Consider the following 20,695-nt stretch of genomic DNA (forward strand, 5'->3'; position numbering starts at 1 on the left):
CTTAAGTCTTTTCGAAATTGCAAGGGCTTCAGTATTATTTTCCCAAAACTTAAGATTCCGTTTAACGTTTTACAAAAGAAAGAATTTTTCTGATCTTCCTCTGTCCATCAAAAAAAGGCTTCCTTAGTTAACGAAAAACATGAATGGAACGGTCATCTAGAACTTTTTTGCCGTCCTCAAGTGATAGAAAATTCGAGACAATATTTACTCACGGTCTCCGCGCGAAGACGGAAGAGATATTCTGCAGAAAACAGCCGTTTGGTGCCCCTAAAACATATCGACATTTCATGCGGACAAGGTAGCCTGCTTTGAAACTGTATCCAAACGATAGGCAAGTGCTGCTGACGACCTCCCCCATGATGGAATTCATGATGCTTTTTATGTTCATCGTCATCATGATTTGGTACCTAAAAAATGGTTGCGAACGCAGTAGTGAAGAGAACATTTGCGAGTGTGATTCCTGCCAAGCAGGTGAGTTTGTCTGTTCAAAGCTGATCCACGCTCTCTGATAATCCCGCAGAGGGATTAAAATTGGCCCGTTATGTAAAAGCTGTTTAAAGGCAAAGCTATCATAAATTTGAAATCCGCCCAGAAACAGCTAGATTCCACAGTCGAATCTTCACTGTAATACAACACTTCAAACAACCTAGACATCATTTTCCCAGATTTGTTACTCATTTTACGTCTTCCTGTTTTTTTTTTTTTTTTTTGAGACACGAAGCAGGGTAGAAAGGCAAAAACTAAACCCAACCTATTGACCGAGAAACAAACTGACCCTTCCTGCGAGAAATCTTTTCTTACGCCAGAGCAGTGACAGTCTAAATCTATCCATAATCACTCTATTTTCATAGCCGGATACCCAGCGGGAGCCTCTGCGGAGGAGAGAGCCATAATCAAACAATAAGTTTTATCTTGTTGTCAAAATCTTCAAGTCTTGTTACCTATCACTATAAGTAGATATGCCGATGACAACATCTTCCGCTTACGTCCATTTCCACTAATTTCTTCCACCTTAGCCTCCGTTTCCACACAAGTGACGTGTATAGGAGCGATTGAAAATTAAACTGAAAAAATTTATCTGCTACTGTTTAGATTGATTACCACCACGCAGCATCTTGAAATTAGTCGACACTGGCACTTTATTTATGTCTGTTTGATGAGAATTGCATCAAACTAGTGCAGACTACGTAAACTTCTCATCGTTTTTACCATGCAGAAGGGAGATCTAGGGTAGACACTCAGACATGCTTTCATTTATACTGCACTCAATCATGCATTGGTTTAAATTAATCCTGCTGATACATTCCTGTAAAATGGAAACAGTCTTGACTCGTTTAATTTTAGGGTGTGCAATGGAGGCAAAAGATGCAATTTTCAGTCTTTTTAGATGACTCTTCAAAAAGAAAACCGAGCTACAGAAGAGAACTACAAAACGTTCGTTTGTTAAGCCAATGAACCAAAAAAACTACTTTGCCTGAGGCCAAACACAAAAGCTTTTGTTCAAATTTTTTTACGCTTGAATGCAATCCACAGAAACATCTACTGTGCACTGGATTGTAGGCAAACCTAAAGGAAGAATTTTTAAAAAAGGAAAAGATATAGTAATAAGCATAATAACCCACTGAAGATCGTTTTCATGTGACGTCACGACATTTTTGCCGCCATATTGGTTTACAACCGCGGGTTACGTGTCTACGTGATGTATGCAAATGAAACACAAATAAAGTTCACATCACAAATCGTAGCCTCTATACAATGGATTGTTCTGAAAGTGAAGGTAAATCAGATGAAAATGTTGAAGCTACGAAGCTGCAACAGCGAGTTAAAATAAAATTCTGTCGGTTGAAAAATTTGACCAGACACTTTGTTCACACGGAACCGTTCTATATTTTTGGGCAGTTCACACGCAACTGTCGAACCGTAATAAAAATTGCTTCCCTTGATCTACTGTTATTTGGACCCTATTAAGCGGTCACAGTCACTATTTCTGAAGTCCCAACGGGACTTTTTCTATTGTCTTGACCTGTATTAAACGGTCACACGATGCCAATCACTTAATTTGTTCATACAGTTTCAAGTAATGTAACACACGAGGTACAACAATTGATTTCCTTGTTTATTTTCGTAAGGCATTAAAACGCCGGAAATGAATGTTTCTATTTGAAGTCAAACGTCTGATCTGCTCAGCACTGGAGATCGAATTCTGTGAATTGTTACCTGTATTAAGGGGTCACTTAGCCATTCCCCGAGGGTGACCACTTAATACCGGTTCAACTGTATTTCCAAGCAAAGCGAGTAATTACACGACTCGTAAATTCATGTTCGCAATATCTGTTTTAGCCTGCGAAAACAGCCGTTTCCCCTCGCTCCTCGCTGCTGGCGAAACGTCCCCAGCGGTGAGGAGCGAGGGGAAACGGCTGTTTTCGCAGGCGATATATGTTTGCATTTTTCCTCGCTTTTCCAGCTGAGTAACCACGCATCCATGCAGCCAGGCCTTTGCCGTACAAAAACACGGTGTTCACAACTTGCCGTTAAAATTTTCGACAGTACCAGAAGCCGATTCCTGACAGTACCTATTCGGCTAGGCGTCCACATTTTTTGTACGGTTAGCTTGGTTCCGTGTGAACGAAACACTTAACCGTACGAATTTTCGTCCAGTACTGTCTGAACGTAGACTAAGTCTACGAGGCAGGCTAACAATAATAGGCGCGACTTCAAAAGATGATGGATTAAAAAAAAAATTAAGGCATTTTAAGAAATTATAAAAAACCGACTGCCGAATTTTTGTACCCTGTAACGGTAGATTTCGTTGCAAAGTTTTTCCTTGCTTATGTAAATGGGGAGACTTGCACTTTTTTTCTTAAAAGGGGAAAAAAGTTATACCTTTCGACTTGTCAAGGAACTGGCTTGCTAGTGTGAATGCTGTTTTATCCTGGTTGGATGTACTACTACTGTCAACTTTTCCTTTCTTCCTTTTTTACTGGAACAAGTATGGCTAGTAGGGAACGAGTCTTTTCTTTGATGAAATAGGGAGCTTAGCATCTACAACAGCGAGTGAATTCGCGATGCCTCAAACTTCTTCGGCCTTATTCCACCCCGTTCACATTAAAAATATTGGCGAATTTTTCTTGTTTTAAATTCAAAATGACTTAAACAACGTCCTTCATACAACGTAAAACTAGGAAGTTTCAAGTTGTAGTCGTGAAACAATGGCAAAGAAATGTACCAAAGATGGTACTGCACGTGCATAGTCGTTGTTTTGCTTAATAAACCTATTGCTTTCAACAATAAGGTAAACACAAAAGACACTAAAAAGAGCGTAGGAAAATAATAGCCACTGAAGAAAGAAAACATTCACTGTTCATGTAACCAAGGGAAACCCACTAAAGACACTCAAGATCTCTACATTACTGCAAACTAAAGTTTAGAACCCGCAAAAAACAACCGATCTTCAACAGGCCTAGCAAACAAGTGACGAAGATCGTGCACATGGGCAGTAAGGGATGTGTATCCACCGCGAATGAAAAGATGATTTGACCGATGAAAATACACGTAATCTAGGAAAGAATCGGTTGCGGGATGAGGATCGCTGGGTGTGCTGTGAAAAATAAAAACATGGTTAATTAATAAATTAATAACAATAATAATAGTAATAATAGTAATAATAAATAAAATATTAATAAGATAAGACATATTGATAGTCCCAGAGATTCCGGTTGACAAGAAAAAAACGTCAACGGGGATGCAATCTGGACCCATGACATCACTAAATCCAAAATATATAAAATATCAGCAAGTCCACAGCAACAAACCAATGAGTGGTGCCAGATCTCCTAGTTGTAGACCTGGATCAGTACAATTAAACAAAAGAATAACACAAAAAAATGTATGTTTAAACAAATTGCCCAATATTTCGGTTTGAAAACCAACCTTTTATATTTTCATTTTTCTTTTAGCCCCTGAAGAAGGTTTGTTTTCAAACCGAAATATTGGGCAATTTGTGTAAATATATATTTTTTGTTTTATTCTTTTGTTTACTTGTTCATCGCCTTACCGTAAGGATCAGTTTGCCGTTTCATATCTCTAAATCCCCTGGGTCCCAAATACCCAAGGGGCGTACTTAGGTACGAAGAGACTTGAGGAGCTAGGCTGCTTCGGAGGATTATGTTACACGCGTCTTGCATACTGCCAGGCCAAATCAGTAATGACAAATATAACTTGTGTAGTGAAATAATGAGATGAGGACGTTGAGCTTTGTGAACTAAACGTCTATAATACGTTACATTGGGCTGTACGATGCAACGATAACTGATGTTTTCGTTGAGTGCCACTGTTTATTGCCGCTTTGTCTCCATGTTAAACGATCTGTTGGCCTTTTCATGAAAATATTTTAAGTTACACTTAATAATGACAAAATTTTCTTACCCAAACATCTCATCCAAATAGCTCAAGAACCCCTCCAAGACCTGTTGACCGCTGAGGCTACTTTTCTGTTCCGCAGACTCAGCAGTTTCAAGCCCAACAATCACGTGACAATTGTCGTCATTAACAGCCGAGCCACGTGACCACATCCATATTTCACTTGAAAATCCCCGTACACTGTAAATTTGATGAAGTTTCTCGGGCCAAAACCGGCGTTTGAATTGACAAATAATTTTCCACGCTTTAAGCATCTGGATCGTGTTTATGGCTCTGTTTTTATCAGCGGGAAGTTTTGGAACAAAAGTGATGTCCCCGTCTTTGAGGATTGTAAGCGGGACAGTAATGACGACGTATTTAGCGGTTATATTTTCCCCGTGTTGATTCTTCAAAAGAATTCTTCCACCGGCATTTAATCTGTGGCCGTCTTCATCTGCAAAAACAATAGCGCTCACTGAACGTGAAATCAACACTTGCGTAGCAAGTTGCAAATATTTTACAACAGAATGTTGCGGCATAGATAATCGACTTTGCACAGTTATGTAAACTTTTTTAACCAGACTACCATGACCTGGAGCCAGTTACTTCCAAACTAAGCCTTTGACAGGTGTTGTCCAGACCGGTTATACATTTTAGATCACTTTTATCCGCCTAAATTTAGGCCCAGTTCATACGTCGTGCTTCCGCAGTGCTTTTGTAGAACTTATTCAGTCGGCACGGGAGAAGCACGACCTATGAACTGGGCCTTTGTCCGCAATAGTTACATCATGATATATGGAAAAAAATCAAACGACCTCACCTTTTATTATTAATAAAATTTTTTATTATTAATTTGTGGGAATTACCACGAGTCTAAACTGCAGGAAAACTGCCCGAAACAGGTCTTCTAAAACGTTCTGACATGTTTTCAAGTTGCAGGGTTTTAACACAAATATACTGGTTAAAAATCATTGTCTGTGACATAACAGGTTTTTTCTGTAATACTTCCTCCATTTTTTATTAAAGTAGCAGTAACACTTTAGATTGCAATACAGTCGTTAGTCCTTTATTAGCTTTTATTCGTACGTATACGGTCCTCAGGCCAGACTTCTAAAATAAGTATGATAACGGACAAAGAGAGTCGGAGGTCGAGCATAGAACCTCGCGCTACTCGCGCGTTCTTGGGTGCGTGAAAGAAAACTAATGCCCTACGGTTTAACTTAAAGCGAACTTTAACATTGCACACCTGGTACATTCAAGCATAGCAAGAAAAAGAAAAAACCTAAATGACAGTTGAAGAATCAAACATACATACTGTCTACTTATCTAAATGATGAGTGTTTACTTCACAGATAGGTATTATACCTTACCTTTCCAAACGATTTTCTTAACTTACCAGTTGAGTCGTTTATCCACATCTGTGGTGTTATCTAAGTAATACTTTACCAGTTGGGAATATGATTCAGCAAGTCTGAAGTGTCAAACACAGGTAAAAAGTAAGGACAAGCTCCCCGAGAGGGACTTCATCAACAAACTCAAAAATTAGAACCACCTTGTACAGCATAATAAAAAGTAACACAGGAAGGGAATGCTCAGAAGCTTTCAGTTGAATGGTCACACTTTGGGATTTCATCCACAAACTCAAAAGTAAAACTACCTCTTGAAGCACAATAAACAGTACCACAGGAAAGCACTGCTCAAACGCTTTAATTTGAATGGTCACCCTTTCCGAGGTCATACTTGAATTCAAAAGTTAGGACCACCTCGCACAGCACAACCATTACTTTGTCCGAAGACATACTATCAAGTCATACTGTACGACCTACAAAGTACTGAGCTCACCTGCAATTTCCAAGGCCCCACTCAAATTTCGATTCCATTCTCCTTCTTCCTTCACGCACTCCATAATGTGTCAAAGACCCAGCTGAAATCCTTAGTTTCCAGTAGTCAATAATGTCCAAAATATCCTGCGACAATCCCTTGTCTTGAAGCCTTTCATTCAGGGAATCTGACAGTGAGCCATCTTCATTACCTTGGTGATTGTATCTACTGCTGATTATTTCTTTCCACGTATCTCTGGCGACTTTAATTTCTGGCTGTTTGCTGGACAGAGAGTAAAATTTTCCCTTGTAGTAAATTTTTCACCCTCTTCTTCATCTTTACTTTGGGCTGCCTGCAAGTTTCAGAGGGAAAATTTAATGGAGCAAGCAACTTTCAGGGAAATAGACGGTTTTAAGTTAACTTGGCAATGTTTAAAAGGTATGGAGTCCTTCTTGAGGTTAAATTTGTGATCTGAGAATCATTAACCACGGGTATTTATTTTTGTGCTAAACAGATGACAACAGACGAATAATGAATGCCGGATTAACCCATTCGCCGCTGTTCCGCCCGTAACCACGTCCCTTGAATCACTTAAAAGTGACGTAATCATTTTTGGCCGTCGAGGACAACTTGTGCAGGGTGAAGAGATTTTTAAACCATACCAGGATGAGTACGTTTCAGTCTAGAAGGTCGGAGAAAAAAAGCAAAAAGTTGGCTTGAAAATTCCAATGAAAATCTTGTTCCACTACCCGAGACGCATGTGTAGTAACACGTCATCAGTATGAAATTTATCCGCTCATTCCTCAGACGTCATTTTATGGACAAACCAGTGATGGCGTCACGAAAGATCGACTGTTTCTTCAGGTTACACCCGCATTTCCTTCCATCCGTTCCTAACAGTCTTCCCAAAAACTCCCGTCCCACCAAATGAAGAAATTCTTAATTGAACTTACAGGAAGGATAAGAAAGCCATTATTAAGAGCAAGCTTATTAACCAAAGTGTTTGATCCATGAATAAATTCTCCCCCAAGATCAAAAGAACCAAAATTTTTGAAAGGCTGTGCTTGCTTCACCCTGTCACCCATTAAAATAAATAAAGCATGAAGCAGGTCTAGTTTCAGCAGGCTCTTTGCTTTGAACCACAAGCCGGTTTTTGCAGATAAGACGGTGATAGTTTGTGTACTGTTTCGATCAGTTTGTTGTCTATTCCATGCGAAATCCGGTCGTTTATCGGACCGCCAAGCGAAGTGGACAAAGTAATGTTTTGCTAACTATTTAAGTTGTTATGTAAGTCTTAACCAGGCACTTTTTTGCTGCAGCTCACTCAACTTAAAAATTTCTAGACTGAAATGGCACCTGCTTGAAACTTCAGGGAGTCAGATTACTGAATAAATGTTCTAAAATTTGCGTTATTTTAAATTTTCACAAGTTGAAATGCTTCTAGGGACCACTAGCTTACAGCCCGTCTTTAATCGGCCTTTGAATGACTTTTTATTGTTTCAAATTGCCAAGTAGTAGAATGAGGTGAATTTTGTGCCAACCTGATTTTCAAAACTCCAGTTTTTCTGAGATGTTTCCTATAGGATAAAACATCAGCATCTGACGTATTCAGTAGCTGTCTGTTCATCCCTCGGGCACATTTTGAGACAAGTTCAGTGATGGCCAGTTTCTTTGGTTACGAGATATGACGTCATAAATAGCAAGTCATTTTTAAGTGAAAGTACATGTTTTTTCAACTTTTTTCAACAATGAAAGTAAATTTTGTGGCTAACATCATGCAACGTGCTTATTTATGTGTTATTTTTCACGTAAAGTACAAAAAATTACCATTTCTCCCGGCTTCAACCTGATTTCTAATTCTTGGCAAAATCCAAGATGGCGACCATTGTTGGTGACGTCACAGGCCTCTAGCAGCGCCATCACCCATAAAATATACCTTATCTTGTTAAGATCAAAGGCTTTCCACTAAAGCTAAAATCGTTTCGAAATACTGCAACATATCAAAAACTCCGGGGAGGGGTTCCACCCCTCCCTTGTACCACGGGTGGGTATGACATGACTTTGCTTGTACGTCCGAGGGTTAATCCGAGTTTCTTTTTCTTTTATTGGGAAGCATTTTCTCGGGTAATTTTCTCTATTCTTTTAACATCATCCAATCGTCAAACTGAAGACAAAAAGAATTAAAATGAATTGGCTTTTTAACCTTTCAACTCTGAATTCAAATTTCGCACTAACCCCGGGTTATCTTAACCCAGCTTTGGACAACTCGACCCAGGTATACATGTGTATACTTTTGATTGTTTTAGACTGGGGCGAATTAGGCGTTTCCGTCTATTTATTTTAAATTAAAACCGTTCAGGAAATAAACTGAGAACAGAATATCGATTTTTCAGTTTCATTAGCGTTCTCAGTAAAGCTTTCATTCGTTAACCAGTAAAGCTGAAAAAACTTTTGCCTGGGGCCAAACACTAAAACTTTTGTTCAAAAATTGAATAAAATCGCAAAAATTGCGGATTTAGTTGGGGTCCTCTGCAACTCCTCCAACACTACTTTACAAAGATTCAGGGAATTTTTTTCAAAATGAACTAAATTGCAATAAACAGCTTTAAAACTTCCCGTATAGTATTTTTCCCGTATATATAACCATAGAGTCTCCAGTAGCTCAAGTGGTTAGAGCATCCGACTAGATCACGGAGGGTCGTTGGTTCAAATCCCATCTGGGACTCGGATTTTTTTTTCCGAGTCCTCCTCAAATTAATATCATGTTGTTGTTAAAACTTCCCGCCACCCGCTATTCTTTTTCCTTTTTTCAAGTTACTTTGGAGAAATATATATTCTATTTAAAAAGGGATTGACAATACTGTACTCGATGGCTTTTCCCTGGGATCATGAGATTTACTTCTGCATGAAATCTTACGTCAACAAACTTTTCGCCACGACGCCAATGGACTCTAAAAAATTGTATGTCAATATTTTACAAAAAACAAGGTAATAAGTTCTGAGCGCGCCATTTCTTTCCTTTAATTATAGTTCTTAAAATAACACCTGCTGAGTTTTTTACCTATTATTCGTTGTTTGAAAGCATTGTTTGCGAGCAGAGGATCGTAACTAAGCGATAAAACCCGGAAACTAAAATATTAATAATTTCAAACGGTAAAACAGTAACTTGGCATGTGTGGTTGAACGTGACTTTTATACGAAACAATTTTGGAGACAAGAGTTTAACTTGCTTGCTCAAAGTGCGCACATAATTACTAGCTGATTTCCAGAAAATTCTTATCCACTCATTTCCCTGTCATTTGGACTTGAATGCAATTTGTCAAAAAAGTGGTAATAGCCCTGTTGTGGTATATCAATTTAGAAATTGTGCAGAGGTGAAAAAACATTGTATTTTGGCTACAAACACAATGTGCGATTACAGAAGCCGTTGAATTCCGTTGAATTTGTGTGTAATGGCTAAGCGGATAGACAAAAATGGCGGTGATGACGTAACGTGAAAACCACCTATTAAAAGTGAGGCTAAGGGGAAAACCCTTGCGTTCTATATGGGCAATACAGACTTTTAAACTTGAATCAGAGCTTAGGGATTGAAATCTTCTAACAATGAAACACCTTCCATTCTTTCCAGAAAATCAAACACGCGTCTGTTCGTGCTGGCGGCAATTATGTTTCTACGCTGATATTCTCATAGTTTTGCCAACAAAACGACCTACCGTATATGAGCGATGATATACAGCTATTTCGAGAAAGATGGTCGGAAAAAATGTGCACGCAACAATCCCGAAAGGTAGTATGGGATATGATCAATACGCTATTCCTGACACTATAGCCGTGTCAAATCTTCTCACTATTGTTGCTTTCCTTTAGCATTCGCAAACATACATCCGTGGCCTCTCTTGCCATTCTTTCAAATTTGTTGGAAGAACGGTGAACTCAAAACCACCCACAATACCTTTCGGGACTATCGCGTGCACTTTTTCCGACAACCTTTCTCGAAATAGCTGTATATGGCCTCAACCAAACGGACTTTAAGAAAGTCGACCGTTCTTGCGTTTCTGTACTGTTTTGAAAAAAAGCCTCAATTTTGTCAGTTCTGGCAAGAAACATTCACTGCAGCTATCCATACTAATTTCCCCGCAAGATGTCATTTCTCAAGGAAAAGCGGCCTTTCAGCCTCAGGCATTTGATAAACAAAATTGCGCGCGGGGCAGGCTGAGCAATTTTGATTGACGTTAAATGGCGTTTTTATATATCATTTATAGTTTCATTTGAAATTCATTAATCTGGAAGATAGCCAAGTGCTGCTGACGACCTCCTTTCCAGAGAGAAACCATGATGGGATTCATGATGCTTTTGGCGTTCATCATCGTCAGCGCCGTAATTTGGTGCTTAAAAAATGGATGTAAACTCAATCGCCGCAGCCCTGAAGAGAATATATGCGAGTGTGATTTATGCCAAGCAGGTGAGCTTGTCTGTTTCGAACTCTGTTAGTCGGGCAGAAGGATTAATATTGGCCCGTTTTGAAAAAGCTGCTCCACGGCAAATTTCACAATTATTGATAAGTATGACACTGAAATATCTATTTAAATGTTCTCAAACCATAGCCAAAGTCTTGAATAGATATTAACTTCACTAGCCTGATGAATTTCTTCAAGAATGACATTGAAATGCTTGGAAGAAAACCCGCCGCCCAAAAATAGCTAGGTTCCTCTAATCTCATCAAATTATACAACATATCCAACCACCTAGATGTAATTTTCTCAGATTTGTTGCCCATTTTACGCGTAACTGGCGTTCCATCGACCGAGAAACAGTGAAAGAGAATTCCGAGAACCCTTCATGCGCGCGATCTTTTCCTTCGTTTTATTGTCTGGCCACGCGCTAAACAAGACGGTGAACTACGACTCCTGCAAAACCGTACACCCATATATTTAACAGTGGAGGTGTATTATCACGCATTTTTTAACTGCTAATTTGCTTGCCGTTTGTTACAGAACTAAAAAAACACGCGAACATGACGACTTCGGTTCTGGTTGAGTACTGAAGATGCTGGGGTCAGCAGGACGCTGCTAACAGTTGAAGATTCTTTTATTGTGAAATATTTTATTAAGTTATGCCATCTTGAAATTTGTGTCTCGATGTGTATGGACTCTGTACATGAAAAGAACAGTACTGGGCGATCAAGTTCTTATGGTGCAAAACTATAACCAGCAGGGCGTGATTTACTGTACAACTTTGAATTACCTTTCACGTTCTTTCGATATAATCTTCGAGGTTTAATCTACGAGCAACAATAATTATATTAAAGATTAGAGAGTTTTGGATCAGCCAAGAGTTCTTACAGCAGTGCCGTCTTGCTAACTTGGACCGGACTAGTGACTAAGAGACGACGACCCTGTCCTCTAGCATTTAAAGTAACGTATGCCTTGAGCGAGCCAGTACTTTACCAAACTTTATCCCCTTTCGAGTTTGTTTAAGTCGAACAATTTTGCAGTCCGTTAACAGCGCCCAAGATGACAGTCCACTTCCGTCCATAACCAAACAATAATTTTATCATGTTGTCAAAATCTTCGAGACTTGTTACCTATTCACTATCAGTAGATATGCAGATGACAACAATGTTGTTTATTTCCTTTTTCAATAATCGGAATTTTTTCCGCCTTGGCCTCCGATTCCACACAAAGTGTATAGGCGCGAAAATCAAAACTTATCTCATGCTACTGTTTAGATTGATTACCACCTCGTACAGTCTTGAAAATATTGGACACTGGCACTTGATTTTTGTCTGTTTGATGAGAAGTGCATCAAACTAATGGGCATGAGCATCAGCTGACTGTGTCCCTTTAAGAATGGAGATCGAATGCAGACATTTAGTCATGCGTTGATGAATACTCAATATTTAATCCTGCTTATACGTTCCTGTAAACTGGAAACAGTCTTGATTTGTCTGATTTTAAGATGTGGAATGGAGGCCAACGAGGCAATTTTCTGCCTTTTATGATTATAACCATTCAAAAAGAAAACCGAGTGAAGCCGAAAACGACATTTTCCATTAGACCTGTAGAGCTTTAGTTCGTTAACTAATGAACCTAAAAAAAACTCCTTTGCCTGGGGCGAAACAAAAACTTTTGTTCAAATTCAATTACGCCTGAATGCAATCCGCAAAAATTTATACTGTGCAGCTTGATTGTAGGAAAGCCTAAAGAAAGAACTAAAGAAAAATAAATTAAATACAGTCGAAAGTTAGTTGAACCTCTCCACATCGGCCACCTTAGGGACAGAAGAAATTGGCCGTTGTGGTTCAAAAACAGTGGCGACTGAATCGCGTTTTGCTAGCTAAAGTTGTTTTGTCTCGATGTTTTTGACCAACTATTTGGATTTTACTCAAACAATTATTCCTTTCGCCCTCATGGCCTCTGAGTTAATAGCCCATTCGGCCTTCAGCCTCATGGGCTATTGACTCAGAACCCATTCGGGCTCGAGGAATAATTGTTAAATAGATTATATAAAAGGTAAAAAGCGACAGCCGAATTTTTGTGCTTAGCAACAACATTTTGCGACAGAAGATTTGGTTGCAAAGTTTTTCCTTGATCGTAGATTGACCGTGTGAATGCGGTTTCCGTCCTGACTGGATGTGTGTATCGTCAATTTTCCCGTTTTTAGCTTAGTTTACAGGAACAACATATGGCTAGTAGGGAACAAAGTCTTTTCTTTGATGAAATAGGGAGCTTAAGCATCTACAACACCGATGGCAGCGAAAACGTCACACAAAAAGTGAATTCGCGCTGCCTCAAACTTCTTCGCCCTTATTCCATCTCGTTCAAATTGAAAATCTTGGCGAATTTTTCTTGTGTCAAATTCAAAATGACTTAAACAACTGTATCATTGTTCTGAAAGAGAAAAAAGAAAATCGTTTTCTCATGCTCACTCGTCCTTCATACAACGCAAAACTAGGAAGTTTCAAGGTGTATTCGTGAAACAGTGGCAGCGAAATGCACCAAAAAGTGTGCTGCACGCACAAAGTTGTTGTTTTGCTGCTTTTCTGCTGTTCTCGTTGCCGTCGCCGTAGTCGTTGCTAAAGCTCCCTAGTGCTGTCTCAAAATGGCACCACTTAAAAACGCTAAACTAAGATCTACTGCATGAAATCGACTCATTCTCCGGCAATCACGAGTGGTCTGAAACAATAAGGTAAGCACAAAAGATAAGAAGAAGATCGTAGGAAGAAAGAAAAACCTTCAATGTTTTCATAACCAAGGGAAACCCACGAAAGACACTCGAGATCTTCAGATTACTGCAAACTATAGTTTAGAACACGATCCCTTTTTAGCTGCAAGACAAACTTGATCTGCCACGCGGATTCCGGTTTCTATCGCAGTTGGCACAGTTGAACAGGATCGAAGACTTGTAGCTTCACCCGCAAAAAACAAGCGATCTTCAATAGGCCTAGCAAGCACGTGACGAAGATCGTACGCATGGGCAGTAGGGGATGTGTATCCACCGCGAATGAAGGGATGGTTTCACCAATGAAAATACTCGTAGTCCAGGAAGGAATCGGTCGCAGGACGAAGATCGCTGGGTGTGCTGTGAAAAATAAATAAATAATTAAATAATAACAATAATGATAATAATAATGATAATAAAATAAATAAGAGAAGACACATTGGTAAGATAGTCCACAGAGATTCCGGTTAACAAGATGAGACTTGATTTTGAGGAAAACGTCATATTCGTCATGTGAGTGGGACAAAACGTTTGAACCCCCAACGGGGATGCAATCTGGACCTATGACATCACTAACCCCCCCCCCCCCCCCCCCCCCTGCCGGGTCCCAAATACCGAACAGGCGCACTTAGCTACGGGGAGATTCATGAGGAGCTAAGCCGTTTCGGAGGTTTATGTGTGTCACGCGAATCATAACTTGTGTGGTGAAAAAATGAGAGAACGTTGAGCTTTATGCACTAGACGCCTATAACAGGCGTACACTGGGCTGCACGATGCAATAATGAAATGGTTTGGAAAGCGTATAACATACCTAATGCGGGGATGATATGGGGCCGTTCTTTTTCGTAAACACTGACTTTTTGTTTCCTTTTACCACGAAATGACCTCGGCGTTTTCATTGAAAAATTTTGAGTACTTACATATATCAAAATTTTCTTACCCGAAAATCTCATCCAAATAGCTCAAGAATCCCTCCAAGACCTGTTGACCGCTGAGGCTACTTTTCCGTTCCGCAGACTCAGCAGTTTCAAACCCAACAACCACGTGACACTTGTTGTCATTAACAGCCGAGTCACGCGACCACATCCATATTTCACTTGTAAATCCCCGTACACTGTAAATTTGATGAAGTTTCTCGGGCCAAAACCGGCGTTTGAATTGACAAATAATTTTCCACGCTCCAAGCATCTGGATCGTGTTTATGGCACTGTTTTTGTTAGAGGGAAGTTCTGGAACAAAAGTAATGTCCCCATCTTTGAGGATTGTAAGCGGGACAGTAATGGCGACGTACTTAGCGGTTATAATTTCCCCGTGTTGATTCTTCAAAAGAATTCTTCCACCAGCATTTAATCTGTGGCTGTCTCCATCTGCAAAAAACTAGTGCTCACTGAACGTGAAAATAAACACTTAGTCTTAGCGGAGAGTTGCAAATGTTTCAAAACAAAATGTTGCATAGAAAATCGACTTTACACAGTTACGTCAGCGTTTTAAACCAGACTTCCCTGACCTGGAGCCAGTTACACCCAAACTAAGCCTTTGACGGGCGTTATCCAGACCGGTTATACATTTTAGATCACTTTTCCGCCGAAATTTAGTCCCAGTTTATACGTTGTGCTTCCGCAGTGCTTTTGTCAAACTTATTCACAAATTAAGTGGGCATGGCAGAAGCACGACGTATGAACTGGGCCTTAGTCCGCAATAGTTACAAGAGGAAAAATGACAACAACCAAACGACCTTACCTTTTATAAAACTACCATTTCTCGATCTCAAAGTTTTTATTATTAATTTTTGGCAATACCACGAGTCTAAACTGTCTTCTAAAACGTTCTGACGTCTTTTCAAGTTGCAGGGTTTTAACACAAACATACTGTCTTCTTCTCGTTAAAAGAAATTTCGGAAAGCAGAGACTTTTTTATCAATGCGCTAAGGAATGGAACTTTTTAGACGCATCTTTTAAAGAAATTAACTCTCTTCTTCTTTTTAAACAGAGCAGTAAAAGCTGTATATTTTAAACATTTACAGCTTTTAATATTTAATTTTAATCTATCTGACATTTTAACATTTTTAACCTGTAGCTTTTATTAGTTAAATTTTTGTTCTTAACTTTCTACTTATCATTACTATTACGTATTCATTTATCTAAGATCATTTATTTTTCTATTGTTTTACAGGGCGTCAGTGAAAAACAGTCTTTGTGAAGTGAGCTTCCTGTATAAAGATTGTCATCATTATTGTTATTATTATTATTATTAAAAATCGTCGTCTATGACATCACAGGTTTTTTTCTGTAATACTTCGTTCAATTTCAATCATAATAGCAGTAACACCTTAGACTGCAATACAGTCGTTAGTCTTTTATTCGAACGTATACGGTCCTCAAGCCAGACTTCTAAAACAAGTGTGATAACGGACAAAGAAGGTCGGAACAGGCACGTGTGTCGAGCCTAGAGACTCGCGCGCTTCCGGGTGCTTTAAAGTAAACTGATGCATTGCAGTTTAACTTGAAACTTTAACATTGCACACCTTGTACATTCAAGCATAGCAAGAACAGTTAACGTAAATGACAGTTACAGAATCAAACATACATACTGTATACTTATCTAAAAGATTACTGTTTACTCCTTACCTTTCCAAACGATCTTCTTAACTTGCCAGTTGAGTCGTTTATCCACATCTGTGGTGTTATCTAAGTAATACTTTACCAGTTGGGAATACGATTCAGCAAGTCTAAAGAACCAAGCACATGTAAAAGTAAGGGCTAACTCCCCGAGAGGGACTTCATCAACAAACTCAAAAATTAGAACCACCTTGTACAGCATAATAAAAAGTAACACAGGAAAGGAATGCTCAGAAGCTTTCAGTTGAATGGTCACACTTTGGGATTTCATCCACAAACTCAAAAGCAAAACCACGTTTTGAAGCACAATAAACAGTACCACAGGAAGCACTGCTCAAACGCTTTAATGTGAATGGCCACACTTTACGAGTTCACACTTGAATTCAAAATTAAAGTTAGGACCACCTTGCACCTTACTTTGTCCGAAGACATACTATCAAGTCATACTGTACGACCTACAAAGTACTGAGCTCACCTGCAATTTCCAAGACCCCACTCAAATTTCGATTCCATTCTCCTTCTTCCTTCACGTACTCCATAACGTGTCAAAGACCCAGCTGAAATCCTTAGTTTCCAGTAGTCAATAATGTCCAAAACATCCCGCGACAATCCCTTGTCTTGAAGCCTGTCATTCAGGGAATCTGACAGCGAACCATTCTCATTACCTTGGTGATTGTATCTACTGCTGATTATTTCTTCCCACATATCTCTGGCGACTTTAATTTCTGGCTGGTTGCTGGACAGAGAGTAAAATTTTCCTTTGTAGTAAAGTTTTTCACCTTCTTCATCATCTTCACTTTGGGCTGCCTGCAAGGTTCAGAGGAAAAACGTTGTGCAGCTCAGGAACATAAATAGTTTTAAAGTAAAATTTGAAACGTTAAAATGATAGCTAGTAACCATCATAGGGTTAAGCTGGGTGTCAAGCTGGGTTATATTTGTGATCTGAGGATTATTAACCAAGGGTAATGATTGCAAGGGATAAATAATTAATAATTAACCCACTTGCCCCTGTTCCGCACGTAACTGCGTCCCTTGTGTCACTTGTGACGTCATCAGTTTTGGCCGTCAATGTGAAATTTGTCTGCTAACTTGTGCAGGTTGAAGAGATCATTTCAAACCATACCAGAATGAGCACTGTTCAGTCAAGGAGACCCGAGGAAAAGGCAAAAAACCATGTAAAGTTGACCCGAAAATTACGATGAAAGCCTTATTCCACTACCAACCTGCACTTCCTTCCATCTAATCCTACATAGGAAGCTAGTATTTTGCTTTTACTTTGCATATTGGTATACAGAAGGTTGCGAAGTGAATGAACTTCAAAGGGCTTTTTGGTAAAATTTAGCACTTAAATAATAGCCAAACAGTGACCAGAAAACTGCTCGACTAGCTTCAAAACGCGTTTCTTGGCAAAATTCCCAAGGGCGAATGGGTTAAAGACGTGTTCACAAATTTTCTGAACTCTCTTTGATGTTTTGAATGTTTTAAAAGTCTGGTGTTATAGTGACTCTAGTGTTTTTTATTGACTTTCAGTCAAATACGACTTTTTTTTGCTTTGATTTGGTTTGTTTGATTGTTTTTCTTTGGGCAGGGTTGGGGGGGGGGGGTGGATGGGGGAAAAGGGTTTTCATTTGGCCTTATCTGCTACTATCATACAAGAGGACCAACTGTCATATATCTAGACATTGAGCAGTGATTTTGTTAAAAATAGTTATGGCGAGTCCTGGAACTCATCTTGTGAAAAATCATGAGTCCCAGTCCAGAACCAATAAGTCCAAGTTAAAAAAAGAGTCCGAAATTGAATGCTTGGGCGTTTATGTAAACAGACAGTTAATCTGAAGACAGACCCCAAAACTATGTATTACAGTGCACTGAAATTAAAATATAGTCCTTCTATTTTAAAGCACAACAAAGGCGAAAAGAAATATGAATCGTCAAACAACAGCCATAATAACTTTCACAGAAATTTCACAAGTGGGATGTTTCTACAGATACAAAAGTTCAGATCAATCGATGGATGTTGCATCCCACAGAACGCGTATATCTTTAATTACTTTGTGTATTGGGGGATTTTTATGCGTCAGGGACACAGGACGCAGAGGCAACAAAATCACTGAGGTAGCAGGGAGGGTAGGGTGCACTCATCCAAGCCTTGACAAAGGGCAAGGGTTTCAATATTAAAAAGCTGCAATTGGCAACAAAATTAGTTGAGACACTGCACCCTAAAGGGCCTTTCTGACGTTTTACCGACTTCAAAAGGTGAAAATGAAGCTTCCCCCCCCCCCATCCACTCCATGCAATGTTGTGGCACCATTGCTGTCTGTTAAGATTTTAGGGAGAGGGGGCCTTACAGTCCCTTTCCTCATCATTGCCGCCTTTTTTCACCATTGGCATCCACTTTATCCCTTCAGGTCCCAAGAGTGACCGACATCAATTTTCTCCAAACATCATCAGCAGATCATCAAGAGTAAAGGTTATGAGAATTACTAAACTGATTACCAAAGGGAGAACACTTCGATCTCTTAAACCAAATTCTCTCAACCATTCTTAAAACAAATGTATGGAGATCAGTTTGGAGAATTTGTATGTGGATCTTGGGGCTTAAAGGGTTAATATGAAAAAGGTTATTTAGAGCCCTGGATAAGGTGAGCCTGCTATTGAAGATAAATCTCCTAATTAAGCTGGTTTTGTGGTCCTTTTTTGGTCCAAAAAAGGGGTGGCAAATCACCTGGGCACCTCTCCGAGGGGGAGGCTAATGGGAATGTGCTGCTAGATGGGGTTGTATTTTCATGACTGGATTGACTAATGGGGCTGCATTTTCCATAGAGTTACTAGAATGGGGTTGCACATAACCGGATTTTTTGGGGTAACACACTACTTCATTTACGGTTAGCAAAGTACCAGAATGTTTGCACTGTAGGTGAAAATTGAAGTGTTCCTCATTCAGTTTAAAAAAATGGGTCAATTCATAAAAATAGAAAGTGACTGAGTCGGGATCGCAAAAATTACATATTTGCCCATAAGTGACTAAGATGGGCTCTATAATATTGGTCACAGAATAGACTATAATGGGGTAAGGGCTGTGAGAGTCCAGCGGCACATACGCAGTAAAAATTTACGCCAGTACCCCCCGGGGGCACCTCTTCTAGACCTGCCACTGGTATCTCCCTCTGTGGGCTTATCGCACCAAGAAACTGAGGCAGTAAGAGTCACTGGTACACATGTTGTACTTACAGGAAGGACGAGCCAGCCATTACCAAGAGCAAGCTTATTAACGACAGTGTTTGATCCATGGATAAATTCTCCACCAAGATCAAAAGAACCAAAACCTTTGAAAGGCTGTGCTTGCTTTACTCTGCCACCTATGAAAATACATAATTACAAAATATAACGTCTCAGTTAAGGTCATTTATTGTGCCAAATATCAATGGCAGCCCAGGTGGCCCAAACTAAAAAAAGCACTTTATTTGAGTGTCAATGTATTTTGCATGGAAGTACTAATTGGGAACACCATTTTTGTGTCTCCAACTGGAGAGAGGCTCGCCATTTTACAATGGTCAATCAAGCCACAAAAGAGATGTGAATTCACTTGAATGATTTTATACACAGATTCAAATGCTGTGATGACATCAAAATGTATAAAATGATGTAGAATAGCAAAACATGAAAGCCATTCCCAGCAGCCACTGGTAAACTTTAAAATCATTTGACTTTTATCAGTGTTTCTGATTAGGCTTCTGATAAGATGGTTCTTACAGTTGACTCCTGATAAGTCGAACCATCGCCAACTCGAACCTTGCACTTCTGAGTTATTACTTAAGTTATAACTCAAAAGTTAGACCTTGTAAGAAGCACCCCATCAGAAATATAAATTTCTCCCATTGCTAGGAGGGGAGGGGAGGCTTAAAAGAGAGGAGAAGGGTGACTTATTAACTTTATTCGCCTAAAGGGGGGGGGGGGGGCTTTTTTGAGAGGGGGGGCTTAATGGAGGATTTATGGTATATTACTTTAGAAACTAGTTTGTTTTTCGGACTGCTTCTCACAGTATTACTGGTATAAGTAAAATGCTGCAAATTCAAAGCACTGAAAAGGTCAAAGAGATCAACCTACCTAGGTAGTTAGCAGCCTCTAACAGAACAACATCAAATCCAGCCTTAGACAGCGACAATGAAGCAGCAAGGCCTGCTAAACCTCCACCAACAATAACAACTTGATTATCGGAAGAGAGACCTGCTAATCCTTTAATGAGATAGAGAAACGTTTTTGAAAATTTTAACGTTTTTGTTTAATACTCATTACATTATATGGCTGCTGAAAAAATACTGATCAGCACTTTAATAAAATTGTTGACTTTCGCAATTTCTGCTGACCGACTTTTTTTACATTTTTGTGGCCTACAATAAGGACAGAAGCATATGTTTAAATTAACACATTAAAGGTGCATTTGATTTGATTTTTAGAGATTACAATACAATAGGTACCAAAACAATAATGATATTTCTAGTCAAGAGTTTATTTATTTATTTTTCAATATGTCAAAATACAATATTAAAATCTTATAAACAGCTACACACCAAACTTCAGTAAAATACTCATAAAAAGAAAATGTCAATATCAATACAAAATTCAGGCAAAACCCC

General features: G+C 39.2%; 2 pseudogenes; both read right to left on the minus strand.

The window, feature by feature from the left end:
- LOC140944926 (uncharacterized) overlaps nt 1–20,695 on the minus strand; it is a 65,983-nt pseudogene that overhangs the window by 41,073 nt on the left and 4,215 nt on the right.
- Nucleotides 3,377–7,304, minus strand: LOC140944503 (uncharacterized; annotated as a pseudogene).

The sequence above is a fragment of the Porites lutea genome, chromosome 7 (assembly GCF_958299795.1).
Source record: "Porites lutea chromosome 7, jaPorLute2.1, whole genome shotgun sequence".
Classification (NCBI taxonomy): Eukaryota; Metazoa; Cnidaria; class Anthozoa; order Scleractinia; family Poritidae; genus Porites; species Porites lutea.